Raw genomic sequence first — 14,776 nt, 5'->3', positions numbered from 1 at the left:
TGTTTAAACTTGTTATGAAAAATCAGCTTAGTGAACATATCAGCAGTTTCTACATTTCTCGCTCGAGTCCTCTTCTCATCTCTCGAAAATAATATCTCATTTCAATATGTTTGGTCATTTTATGATGAACATGATCATGCATTTCAAGATCACTGAACAACTTTCTCAAGCAGATAGTACTCAAACTACCACAATACATTGTAATGATCATGATGCATATCAAGATTACTTAACAATCCTCTCAACCATCCCCTATTTTTTTTCTTTAATAGTTTCAATCAACACCATATACTCTACTTTAGTAGTACATTTGACTGCAAATTTTCTTTTTAGGTAGCAGTAGAACCACCCAAAGTAAACACATAGGCAGTCATAACCGATTTAATGCATATCAAAACTACAAATGAAAATATGGATACAACACGTGCAAACTGTGATATCACACAACTTGCAATCACATCTGAATTTGATCCAGTTTGAGGTCACTTAGGCCATGTTCCTTTATGTATTTGATGCAACATCTAGATGCAGTATCTGAATACAAGATATGGATGTTGCATTTGACGTTGTTCAGTTTATAATTAGTATTTGCGTCGAAATAAAACATCTAGATGCTAATTTGTTATTTTTTTAATTCTTCGATAGCATTTGAATGCTATTAGCTGAAAAGAGTGTGATTGATATTATTAATAATGAACTAATTATAATATTTGGATAAATACATATATAATTATATTTGTAAAAAAATAATTTATGATTTTCAATTTTGACAGAAAACCTAAATTTTCATTTTCAAGAAAAACCTGGTTTTGTTATTTCGACGAAAATCTCAATTTTGCAATTATGATCGGAAAATATGATTTTGTCATTTTCACAAAATTGATTTTGCAATTTTTGACAAAATAGTCGATTTCCCAGTTTTTAGAGGAAAGCCTTGTTTTCTAGTTTTGACGAAAACCCGATTTTACATTTTTACAGAAAAAAATGTAACTATCCGGTTTTGGAGAAAATTTGATTTTTTTTTTAAATTACTTGATTTTGTGACACTGGCGAGAAAATTCATTTTAGCGATTTTGGCATGAAAATTTATTTTTTATGTTTTTGCAGGAAAACTCAATTTGCCGATTTTGGTTGGAAATTTTGATTTTTGGTTTTGGGAGAAAGACTTGTTTTTGCGGTTTTAGCGAGAAACCCCATTTTCTATTTTTGCCCAGAAAACTCATTTTTGTTTTGGCGGGAAAATGCCATTTGCAGTTTTGCCAAAAAAACTCAATTTTGTGGTTTTGCCAAGAAAAATTGATTTTGCGGTCTTGGTGGAGACACTCATTTTACGGTTTTGACTGGAAATTTTGATTTTGTGATTTTGGTGGGAAAATTTATTTTTAGTTTTGACGGGAAAACACGATTTTGCAGGTTGAAAGGAAAAAAATGATTTTATGGTTTTGGCAAGAAAACTCCATTTTTGATTTTTTACAGAAAACTTGATTTTATGTATATGAGGAGAAATGTGATTTCATGTTTTGACGGAAATACTTGATTTTACGATTTTTGTGAAAACATGATTTTGTAGTTTTTGACAGAAAACATGATCTTACAATTTTGGCAGAAAAACCTGAACTGTAATTTTTGTGGAAAAGTTTGTTTCTACGGTTTTGGCAGGAAAATGTAGTTTTCAAATTTAAAAATATTATATAATAATTACAATAACTAATATAATTAATTCTCATATTTGTATAAATAATATTTATATCTTTTGGATTTTGAGATGCAAATGTTCCTCTAAATTTTACATTTTTATGCATCTCAAATATTTAAAAACCCTGATAAAAAGGACGCTGAAACACTGAGAAAACCGCGAGAACTGTACTACCAAAATAGTGTCAGCTAAAAACACCACCGGTTATAAATCTTTAAAGCTGTAACCGAATAAAGCTTGTTGCTTCCACCAGAGAAAAGAAAAATGGACCAGAAGCAAAGGGAAAGAGAGAATGCAGAGGACACCCTTCACCGCATAAAACTCCACCACACAAAACTCCACCTAAACACAACATAATGACCACATGAGAGAGAAACACCCCATGACCGACTCACCGCCTCTAGTGACCACCATCTCGATGCTCCGCCTACCACCCTCAAAAGATGAAAGGGGGAAAGAGAAGAAAACTGGAGGTTTCAGACCAAAGCAGGTTTCGGCCCCTCTGATCTCACTCAAATTACCCTATAGAATAAATTATTCTCTTAAATAAAATGTTCAGTTGTAGTACTTAGGGACTGAATTCTCATAGAGATAGGAAACCTAATAAATCTAATCAGATTTATTAAGTTAGGTTGATTATGTTTAAATGTAAAAGACATGTTTGTGAGCAAGGTAGTTGCTCGATTGATTGATTGGCGTTTTGGTACTTACATGAAAGTAGCTAGACGTATGGTTTTTATTCAGGTAATGAGGATTATAATCCTACAGATGCCTAATAAGTTGTATGCATGATATTGTAGAGCTCAACACTTATAAACAAACCATTAGGCTCTCGCTTTCTAGGTTTGTCTATTGACCAGTGTCGATCGATGATTCTATAGGAATATCGATCGATACACTTGTTGAACCGTCAACCGATTATTCTATTGGAATATCGACTGACGCGTTTGGTCAAACTTTAATGTGCGGGTTGAATATCTTCACTAAGCTTTCTAGATCAGCTCTCGCCTTACTCTAACAATCTTAGCTCAGTTAGGATGGATTCAGGGTGAGATGCAAGCTGTCGCTTATGTCTACAACTCCTAGGGTAAGTTCTAGGTAGCTAATCTAGAGATATACATTAATGACAATCCTAATGATGAATATCACAACTTAGCAATCTATAGTTGGGGCTAATCCCTCATAGCCTATTTAAACCCTAAATCTAACAAGAGAACTACCCAGACATGGCTAAGTAATTCATAACAACAATAAGGTATAAAAAGCTGCATAGATAAATAGATAGATATCAATGGAGTTCCAATTATAAATCTCTTTGGATCTTCTCTCCAATCTACTAAAAATCCTAGGAAACCTTTTGCTATGAAACCTTTTGCTAGGTCATTCTTTTCTTGGGATCCCAAGACTCCATAAAACATCTCACTGATCTCATCTGTGGTGTAGATCTCTGGTACTAGCTTAGTTTGTGTGAATGACCTTGCATGTTCTGGAAGACATAAGTAGCTGTGCTCTTCCATTGAGGCTCTTTTCAGAAGACTTCTGATATCATCCTTGGATACACGGATGATGTGTCCATCTAAATCTCTGGCATGTCCATAATCATCTCTGTAGACTTCATATCCATCCTTCTCCTCCCAGTGGAATCTCTTAATGCCATCACGGTCATAGGTTTTTTTCCAAACTCGGGGCGTCTGTCGATCGATGTTGGGACGTCAACGTCGATCGAAGGTCGAGTATGTTGATGATAGTTCGGCTTGAAATGATTATATACTCCACCAGAAGTGTCATAGAACTCGTTTGGAACCCTCTGCTGGTGTGTTGGACTGTTGTGTTGTTGTATGAAGAGATTTTCTGCTCCATTAGCCATCTGAAGAATTTCTGCAATGTCCTCTCTGGATACTTGCAGTGCATGTCCATCCATTGCTCTTTCATAGCCATCTGGATCCTCGAAAATACCAAACTCATCCGGTGTTAGATACTTATTATCATATTTAGCTTTTTTTGCTTACAGCGGATGGTGATTGTGGACAGATGTTGATCAATATTGTGGCTCTGCCGTCGATCGATGTATGACTAGCTCTGGCGATCGATTGTTGTTTTTGCTTGTCGATGCTGTGCGTCTGTCTGCTTCACTTATTGGATTGAAACGAGTTCCTTTCCCTCAGGCTTTTGTAAGAAGTGAATTTGTTTCTCCTCGCGCCTGGTAGTTGAGAAGTTCTTCATATGTGAAACTTTCATGAGGTTCATCTACCCCTAGCTCATGTACCATTGTTTCTAATGCATAGCTCTCGTGATAGTGATCATCTGCCCAACTTCCAATTGAGTAATCTCCTTCTCGTGCACGGTCGACTTCACTGTCGATCAATGAGTAGTTGGCAATGTCAGTCGATGCTCATTTGTAGCTTGCCTGATGAAGATGAGTGTCGATCGATTTTGAGACGGTTCTTTCGATCGACGTCGCTTTCCTTTTCCAAGAGGAATGATGAAGAAGTCTATCTTTCTCAGCAAGGACAACTCTGTACTCTATAGCTCGTTCCTCCTCATAATCCTCATCATACTCCTCTGTATGCAGGGTAGCAGTGTGCATCACCATGGTGGGATTGTAGTAGTCATTCTTCCAATCGCTTGGACTACTGTTGATCTATTCTTCCTTACTAATGTCGATCAATTTCTGATTGGCACTGTCGATCGATGTTGATGTGTGAGTTTCGATCGACGTAGAGTACTCTGCTCCACAGTGGCATGCTGCAATGAGTCCTGGATCATTAATTCTTCTGGAGGACGTCTATGTCTTCATGAATGGAATAGGATCCTAGTAGACATGGGGGTCTATGAGTGTCAGGCACAACTGTTTGGTTTGCATGTTGCACACTGCTCCTACTGTTGACAAGAAGGCTCTTCCAAGCAACATAGAAAAATTCCAGTTTAGCTTGATATCCGAGACATGGAAATAAACTGGAACTAGGGCATTACTAATCTGCACCTCTAGATCTCTTACAATTCCTCCTGAGCTCCTTTGAGAACAATCTACAAAAGTGAATTATTCTTTGGAAAGCTCCACCTGCAGACCCAGATGGTCTACCATAACTCTAGGTAAGATGCTGACTGATGCTCCTGTGTTGCACAGTGCATGTGGGAACTCAATACCCTTCACCGTACATGGTACTGCAAACTTCTCAGGATCACTCTTCTTCTTCAGTGTAATCCTATTCTTCAACTTTTCTGTGGCCTCACAGAACATTCTCCTAATGTCCTCTTCAGTTTATCTTGTTTCTCTGAAGCACATCCATAATCTGTGGGAAAAATAGGCCTCCTCGAATAGTTTCTCTAAAGGAATTATGAAGACTCTCTTTTGGAAACTTTTCATCTCCTTCTCATTAGCTGCCCTTTTCAGCTGCTTAGCAACCTTTCCTTTTCTCTTCTTCAAGGTTCTCCCCATACGAGCCTTATCAACTTCCATAGGCTCTGTTGCATCATCTGAATGTGTGGTGGTGCTCTTTGGAGGGTTAGATGAAGGTTTGGGTTGTGGCATGAGTGCATTGAGACGGGTAACGTCTATCTTTGGCATATGCACTCAATATGTGAGAGGTGCGCGTCGATCTATGGGCGCTGGAGATTGTCGATCGATGGCGGTCTCTCTCTGTCGATTGATGGCAGGGCCAGTTTGTCGGTCGATTTTGACATAAATAGGGCTGAGCGGATGTGGGTATTTTGCCGCGAACTCTTCGTGTGTCATGATCCTCACAGCATTGCAAGATGCGGTCGACTCCGTAAGTGTTGTCGATCGATGCTTTGTAATGGCTGTCGATCTGTTTTGGTTGACGTATGTCGATGATGTTCGAGATTTAGCGTCGATCGAAACCAATGCGATCCGCCAAAACTCATCGAACTCTATACTTTGAAATCTCCTTCTTGCAGCTTCTACTGCTTCACCACTTGCCAAAAATCATCATCTATGATGGCATTCACGTGGTGCTTCATCACATTATCTCCTACCGCTCTTGTCAAGGCTTCTTGCCTCTTAACAGCTTCTCATGTTTGAACAACTTTCATCTCCAGCTTCTTCACATGAGTGCTCAAAACATCAAACTTTGTGTTCAGGTTGTTGTAGACAGAATCGATCTTCCCATTGAAGTCCACTGTCATACTCTGCTGTCCCTCAAGAACCCTAGTAAGCATTGCTTCAATCTTGCTCTCCTGAGTAGGTGGTGGTGGCTTCTGGTAAGATGAGTTTCCATAACTCGTGTTGTTGTTGTAGTTGTTGTCGTAGGGTTTTTGGTACTGCGAACTCTGGTTGAAATTATTCATCTGTCCATTGCCATAGAAGTTTCAATTCTGGTTTCCAGACCTCTGAAATCCAATTCCTCCAATGAAGTTCACATCTATTTCTACCTCTGCTCTACCCTATGTGTTTATAGCTTCTGTGTCCTCTACTAAGCAAGCTTTCTTCCTGAGAAGCATGTGAACACTGTCCAGCTTTGCTCTGACCTCATCCATCTTGTCATTCCCAAGGATGGTTGCAGATCTCTTCATCTCAAAATCAGTGTTCTTGGTGTTGTTGCTGGATGCCAAATTCTCAATAACTCTCACAGCCTCCTCTGGATTCCTTGTGTTGAAGTTCCCATCGCTGGAAGCTTCAAGAGCCATATGATACTGCACTGCGATGCCTCTGAAGAAAGTGCTGAGCAGCTGCACCTCGTTGAATCCAAGGTGTGGACAATCCCTCTGATAAGACTTGAATCTGATCCAGGAGATTCTGTATGACTTTGTAGGCTCCTGCGCAAATGTAGCAATCTTGCTCCTCAAGTCTTCAACACACGCCTCATCAAAAAAGTTGCATAGGAATGCATTCTTGATGTCGGTCCAGGATGTGAGAGATCCTGGTGGTAACTTCTTAAGCCAATGCGAAGCCTCTCCAGGGACTCCCTTGACTTATATAGCAGATATAAGATCTTCGAACCTCTCCATATGGTCCATAGGATGCTCATGGGATAACACATAGTAGGTTGTTTGTCCCACGAGTGTGTAGTAATGCGGCTTCAACTCGAAATCGCCTATCTAGATAGCTGGAAGATGAATAGCTGATATGTTGGCATAGAACTGATCTGGACGGTTGTAATCAGCCAACGTTCTGGGTCGAGCAGCCTCATCTACAGGTAGAGTAGTTCCTGTAGCATCAGTATCAAACTCAGGGATTGCAGCACCCTGAGCGTATATCCTCTGACATGCTGCATTACGTAGATGACCCCCCTGGTCATGAATGTCTTCCTTCTCATCACGTACAAGAATCAAAGTCGCAACCATGTCTCGCGGTTCAGTATCGATCGATGTTCGGACTGAAGTATGGATCGGTGTCGGATGGCAGATATCGGTCGACGAAAGAGTGTCTTCGGTCAACTGTGGTAAGCAAGTATCGGTCGACGAGACTGGTGTCTGGGTCGACGGTGGTTGACGAGAATCGAGCGACGAACTGGTGTTGTTGTCGATCGATGAGGAGCGTTTTCCTTTACGGATCGAACGTTCCAAACTTGCAGGATCTGATGAGAATAGCAGTTGAATTTCCTTGTTGCTTCTGGTACTGCTAGGCATGCACCTGAAAAGACAAGAATTTTTTTTATCAGAAAGTGGTTTTAAGAAAAAACCTAGGCTAAATCAGACTAAATCTATTCAGCGATCAAAGCTCCCCTGCAACGGTACCAAATTTGATCTCACTCAAATTACTCTAAGGAGTTAATTACTCTCTCAAATAAGATGTTCAATTGTTCTCATGGAGCTAGGGAACCTAATAAATCTAATCAGATTGATTAAACTAGGTTGATTATGTTTAAATGTAAAAGACAGGCTTGTGAGCAAGCGAGTTGTTCGATTGATTGATTGAAGTTTTGGTACTTAGATGAAAGTAGCTAGACTTAGAGTTTTTATTCAGGTAATCAGGATTATAATCCTATAGATGCCTAATAAGTTGGATGCATGATATTGTAGAGCTCAATACTTATAAACAAACCATTAGGCTCTCGCTTTCTAGGTTTGTCTATTGACCAATGTCGATCGATGATTCTATAGGAATATCGATCGATACACTTGTTGAACCGTCGACCGATTATTCTATTGGAATATCGACCGACGCGTTTTTTCAAGCTTTAATGTGTGGGTTTGAATGTGCTCAATAAGTTTCCTAGATCAGCTCTCGCCTTACTCTAGCAATCTTAGCTCAATTAGGATGGATTCAGGGTGAGATGCAAGCTATCGCTTATGTCTCCAACTCCTAGAGAAAGTTCTAGGTAGCTAATCTAAAGACAGACATTAATGACAATCCTAATAATGAATATCACAACTTAGAAATATATAGTTGGGGCTAATCCCTCATAACCTATTTAAATCCTAAATCTAACAAGAGAACTACTCAGACATGGCTAAGCAATTCATAACAACAATAAGGTATAAGAACTGCATAGATAAATAGATAGATATCAATGGAGTTCCAATCACAAATCTCTTTGGATATTCTCTCAATCTACTAATGATCCTAGAATACCTTTTGCTGTGAAAATAGTAAAACAAGAAAGCACAATTTGTCTCTAACATGTTGGCAAAGCTTATATAATTAGGTTAAAATTCATCAGGGGTAATCTTGTAAATTGGTGAAGACTTGGGCTCTAAGTCGACTGGGTCCAAACGGGCTTTCTACGCGCTTCGCTGTCGAACGATGTCAAGATTTGAACATCGATCGATTATTCTTCTTAATATCGACTAATGGTCGTGCTCAATGGTCAGCTCGGATGCTTTCTCCAAATATCTCCAAAATGCTTCAAATCATCACTTTCTTCCAAATCACTCATGATCCTATAAATATACTAAATATACTCTAGAATATAATAAATAGTAGTTAAAATAGTTATGAACCATGGGTAAAAGTGGGTCAAATCCATGGTCTATCACCCTCTATCACGCTCTTAAGCCACGAAGACACCACACCACCCTGAAAAAGAAACCTTCTATGTGGATCTGTGAAATGATCCCTGAGAAGGACATGGTAGCAGATCCAGTCCTCAAAGATCTACATTGTGAAGCCGGGAGAACCTCAGATCTGCATGCCGACCACAACAACAAAAAAACCCCCTTAGATCTAACCAATAGAGACGAGCATGAGAGAGGATAAGACTTGCATGAAGCGCATGGAAAAGGAAAAAAAAAAAGGAAAAAAAAAAAACAAAAGAAAGAGAACATGGTGGGCAGAGAGGCGAAACAAAAATCGTTTTCTTTTTCCTTCTTTCGAGTGTTGCAAAGTTGTAACGCCCCGACCGCCTAGGGCTAATGAGACCAATGCCAGCTCGTGGGATCCATTCCATGCAACAGGCGGTGCGTTAATTTTTCAAGGCTTTAAAGTATTGTTTACTGATCCTGCAATCACAATAATATTTTTCCTTGTTCTTTGGCTTCACTTGCACGATATGGCGAATTAGTTCCCGATAGGTCACTCATTCTTCCACTACTCCAACTCAAGAACGCTAAACTCATTAGTTCTAAATAGATGTGTGCCAGAAAAGGTAAGTGCACTTTGGTGACATAAGTAGCCAAATCAATTCTTTTAAGCCATTCCATATCCCACAAACTAGGGTGTTACAATTCATACATTTTCAAAGAACGCAACGTCTTTGTCCACAGGTCTTAAGATGCCTCTTGGGTCAGAACCGAGATGGCTAACAATATCTGATACCACTTGTATTGCCCCAATTGCCCACGGCTAGTGGGCCATCCATGCTCGTTCACTCGGCCCGGATGCCCATTCCATGCGACAAGCTGTGTGTAATTTTCCAAAGTTTTAAAGTATTGTTTACTGACTTTGCAATCATCACATGATATTTCCTCATGCTTTAGTCTCATTTGCACGATATCGCGAATCACTTCCCGATCGGTCACATATTCTACTACTTCAGTTCAAGCACGTTTAACTTCGAAGTTCTAAACGGATGTATGTCCGAAAAAGGTAAGTACAATTTGGTAACACATCTAATCAAATCAATTTAACCATTTCCATATATCACAAACCATGATGTTATAAAAATGGTCTGGAATTTAAAAACCGTATACCGTCAGAATACATGTAATTGATTTAGTTTAAAAAAGAAATCATATTTAGGTTCTGCATTTTTGTTGTTTTATACGTTGTTCTATTTGTTTTTTGGATTCTTCATTATATTTTCTTTCTTACACAATCATTTGTGCTCGTTTATAATCGTATTTAAAAAAAAAATCTGGTTCTTGTGGTTCTACAAGACTGACTCTCTTGATTCTCATTAATCTCTCATGATTGCTCTGATAGAATCAAATGATAGATGGAAGTAAAAAAATGCATAAGGAACAAACACTTGAAGAGATGAACATCAGCCTCTAGATGGAAATTACAAATTAACCAAAGTAGAACATAGTAGAACACATGGACAAACGATAGATGAAAAGAAGCGATTTTGGAACTCACTCCGTCATATATAGATTGTAATTGGTGGATCTGGAAATGTCAGAGTTCCACATAACACCAAAGATTCTCGATTTTCACCGAATGCGCCAATAAAGCCTCAGCACGTAGTAAACACTCCAGCTAATACTGCAAAACTTTTACCATCAATACTATCTAGTGGAAGAAACACAATTTTCTTGCAATAACTCTCAACTTGTTGTATCCATTGGAGTTCTAAACTTTTATATATGTATTGTGTAATTATAGAATCCATTATTTTACGGAAAATCAATTAGAGGTACTCTAAGGTGTACAAATTTATGGAGCTTACAATTAGAAATTTTTTTTTTTGCATTCTTATTAAACTATTAATAATATATTAGAATAAAAGATTTTAAGTAAGAAAAATAAGCATATTAATTAATGTAACATATTGGTATATGAAAATATATGTTTCAATTGATTTTTTTTTTTAAATGTACTATATTAGATAAAATTTTGTATAATTATTTAATATATGTTATGTATTTAATTATTTTTAGTTTTGTATGAGGCCTCCAAAGTGTTAAGTGTCATGCCGGCCATGATTAGCCGTTTAGAAAAGATGTCAACTATTCTTAACTGGATGGGAAGAGAAGATATTTGTCACATGACACGTATAACAAAAAACAAATATCTAGATACATGTACAGTAATTGTTGTGATATGAATCATATGATTGAGCCCATTTGCACTAAACAAGGCAGGAAAAGGAACACGTCATTTTTTCACTTAAAATAAGATTTTGAATTTAATAAAAAAGAATTCGGAAATAATTGTAACTCGATGATATACGAAATACGAGGTTTCTTTTTAACACCTTGTTGTAGAAGTGGATTGGTGATATTCTTAGCCGTCTTCTTCTTCTTCTTTTTCTTCCTCGTTTCCATTTGATTGTTTGGATTTTTTTCTTTAAGAAGAAGACACTGATAAATTGTAGTTAAGACTATTACATTTCTTCGGAAAGAGAGGGAATAAATCGAGCTTTCATCTTTTTATATTCGTTCTTTGGACAGTGTCTCTCCACGTATTCTGGTCTCTGGTAATAATCTCAACCTCAGATCTGTAAATGGTAAAATCTGCTCATCGCTTGCATAGATTTGTATGTTCTCTAAGTGAAAACTTAAAGCAAATTGCTTGTCTTTCTATGTTGGAGAGTTGATTGAAAGACAAATGTGTTGATATTAAGTGTAATAATCCACGAATTACGTATCAAAGTTTATATATTTGGGTGAAATGTTGAAACTTGTTCTTAAAAGTTTTAGAATTGAGAAAGAAACTGTAATTTACATCATACAGGTGGTTTGGTCAGAACTTTTGGAGAAGATCTCTGTTTGGTACAATGTCTGAACATGGTAATATGGTTATGGAGGAAAAAAAGATGAGCAAGGCTTCTTCAGTCCAAGGTCATGAATCTACTTGGTTAGGTCGTTGGTGTTGAGATGAAGAGATCAAGCTATATGAAAGAAGGATATCAAAGGCACCAGACTTGAGAAGTTAGGCACCAGACTTGAGACTGTTGCTAAGGCACCAGACTTGAGAAGTTAGGCACCAGACTTGAGACTGTTGCTACAGTACTCGGCCCAGAAAGAAAGAAGCCCATGACAGCCTTTCTCAAGCTCTTAAAACCCTTGTATCCTCTCTATATAAACTTTATAATCTCTTCATTAAGATTTAAGCAAGATAATAAAAAGTCTCTGGTCATCTTTGAATTCTCTCTCTAGCCTTTAATCTCATTTCCAAATCTCATTAATCTCCAATCTCTAATCTCTAATCTCTTTAATAATCCTCTCAAATCTCTTTCTAATCTCATTTATTATTCAAGATGTCTAGAAATCTTATGGTATCAGAGCCAGGTTGAATGTTCTTGAGTTCTTGAGTGTTCTTGAGATTATCCAAGGCTAGATCTTTGAAAATCTCAAGAAAGTTTCTGTTGGTGTTTTTACTGAAGAACTAGCCTAAAGCTGGTTTCTTTGGTGGTTTGGAGAGCTCAGATCCGTGTTCAAGCTTAAAGGTCAAGTCTTTGAAGTGTATTGGTGCTTTTGTGTACAAACTGAGAGGTCTTTGAGGTGTTCTTAAGGATCTAAGTGAAAAAGTTCAAGTCTTTTCAAGCTAGTGGGTTACTAGAGTCAAGATTGAAGCTTTTTGAAAGATGGAAGATAGTGGTGGAGTCTACATGAAGATTGCTACCAAGTTCAAGGGAAACAACTACCTTGTGTGGTCTAGGATGGCCAGGAATGCTATTGGAGGCAAGGGATTGCTCAAACATCTCACATCCAGTGTGATTCCAAAGCAAGAGATCAAAGAAAAGGAGGAAGAAGAGGACGAAAGTGAGACTGCCTATGATAAATGGCAACAAGCTGATTGTATGGTGATTAATGCTCTTCTTGCCTCCTTGGATCAGAACTTGATGGATGCTTATAGCTACTGTGATACAGCTAAAGAACTTTGGGATACATTGAAGCAAATCTATGGAAACACCTCAAATCTCAACAGGGTCTTTGAGGTGAAGCAAGCTCTCAATAGTCTAGTACAAGAAGATATGGACTTTGAGAAGCATTTGGGCAAGTACAGAGCACTGTGGTCTGAACTAGAGATGTTGAGGCCAAATACCATTGATCCAATGGAGCTTAACAAGAGAAGGGAGCAGGATAAAGTCTTTGGACTGCTTCTCACTTTGAATCCAGCATATGGAGGGTTCATTCAGCACATGTTGAGAGATGAGACTCTACCTAACCTAGAAGAGGTGTGTGCTAGGATCCAAAAGGAATATGGGAACATGGAGCTATTTAACAAGAAGGGAAAGGAGCTAGCTTTGGCAAATCAAGCAGCGCAAGCTCAAGGAGATCAGGGAGAACTTGCACAAGCTAACAAGGCCATCCATGGCAAGTATGAGAAGTTTGGTGGGAGTTGTGATCACTGCAAGAAGCAAGGCCACAAGAAGAGCCAATGCTGGATCCTACATCCTCATTTGAAGCCAGCCAAGTTCAAAGAGGCCAAAGCTCACATGGTGGAGAGTAGTGGTGGTGGTGCAAGCAAGGAACAGGCTGGAGAGATGGATAATGGGAAGTCTTTGGTGGCTTATACTGGTGGTCCTAGTTCTAGAGGCAGCACTAGTGGTGATGAATACTTGAAGAGATCAGACTTGGATGTTCTCATCAAGCTCTTCAAGGAACATGGTAACACCCTTGCATACTCTCATGGAGCTTCTATGATTGCTAGAACTGATAGGTTACTAGAGGACTCATTTGACATGTATAATCATCTTAGAAAGGGTATCTTTGATAGGATTGATCATGCATATGATTCTGCCCATGCATATAAGCCCTCTAGTATACTAGCGCATCTAGCTAACTCCACATCTAGTTCATATAAGCCTCTCATTGTTGATTCTGGTGCATCTCATCACATGATAAGTGACACTAGATTGATTAACAACATTGAACCTGCTCATGGTAATGTGATGATAGCCAATGGTGCTAAAATTCCTATTAAAGGAATAGGAGAGCTCAAGCTATTTGATAAAGATTCCAAAGCGCTTTATATGCCTGATTTTACTTCTAATCTTCTTTCAGTTAAGAAGTGTGCTACTGATCTGAATTGTAATGTCATTTTCAGCCCTAACAGTGTAAAATTTCAGGATATTGAAAGCCATAAGGTGCTTGGAAGTGGAGTTACCAAGGGAGATCTTTATGTGCTAGAGAATTTGAGCTTCTCTGCTCCTAGTTCAAAATTTAGTTGTTCCTTTTCTTCTGCTTCTACTAGTCTAAGCAAGAATGCATTGTGGCATGCTAGACTAGGACACCCTCATAATAAAGCTTTAAAACTGATGTTGCCAGGTGTTTCTTTTGAGAATAATGATTGTGAAGCTTGTATTTTAGGCAAGCATTGTAAAACTGTTTTTCCAAACTCTTCTACTATTTATGAAAATTGCTTTGATCTTGTTCACTCGGATGTTTGGACAGCTCCCTGCTTATCTAGGGAAAATCAGAAGTATTATGTCACTTTCATTGATGAAAAATCCAAATACACCTGGTTAACTTTAATTCCAACCAAAGATAGGGTGCTTGATGCATTTAGAAACTTTCAAACTTATGTGATTAACCAATATCATGCCAAGATTAAAGTTTTCAGGTCTGATAATGGAGGAGAGTACATAAGCAATGCATTCAAGCAACACCTATCTGGCAGTGGGATTCTTCACCAAACTAGCTGTCCATACACTCCTCAACAAAACGGTGTGGCTGAGAGGAAGAACAGACATTTGATGGAGGTCGCTAGGTCCTTGATGTTTCAAGCCAATGTCCCAAAGAGATTCTGGAGTGATGCTGTCGTTACTGCTTGCTACTTGATCAACAGGACACCTACTCTTGTGCTACAAGGGAAGTCGCCATTTGAGGTGCTCAACAAGTACAAGCCAGTTCTCTCACATCTCAAGGTCTTTGGGTGCTTATGCTATGTAATGGTTCCTGGTGAGTTGAGAAATAAGCTAGAAGCAAGGAGCTCCAAGGCTATGTTTATTGGATACTCTACCAGCCAGAAAGGGTACAAGTGCTATGATGAAGACACTAGGAGAGTGATGA

Source organism: Brassica rapa, chromosome A07 (genome assembly GCF_000309985.2).
Source record: "Brassica rapa cultivar Chiifu-401-42 chromosome A07, CAAS_Brap_v3.01, whole genome shotgun sequence".
Classification (NCBI taxonomy): Eukaryota; Viridiplantae; Streptophyta; class Magnoliopsida; order Brassicales; family Brassicaceae; genus Brassica; species Brassica rapa.
This window is presented reverse-complemented; position numbering follows the sequence as displayed.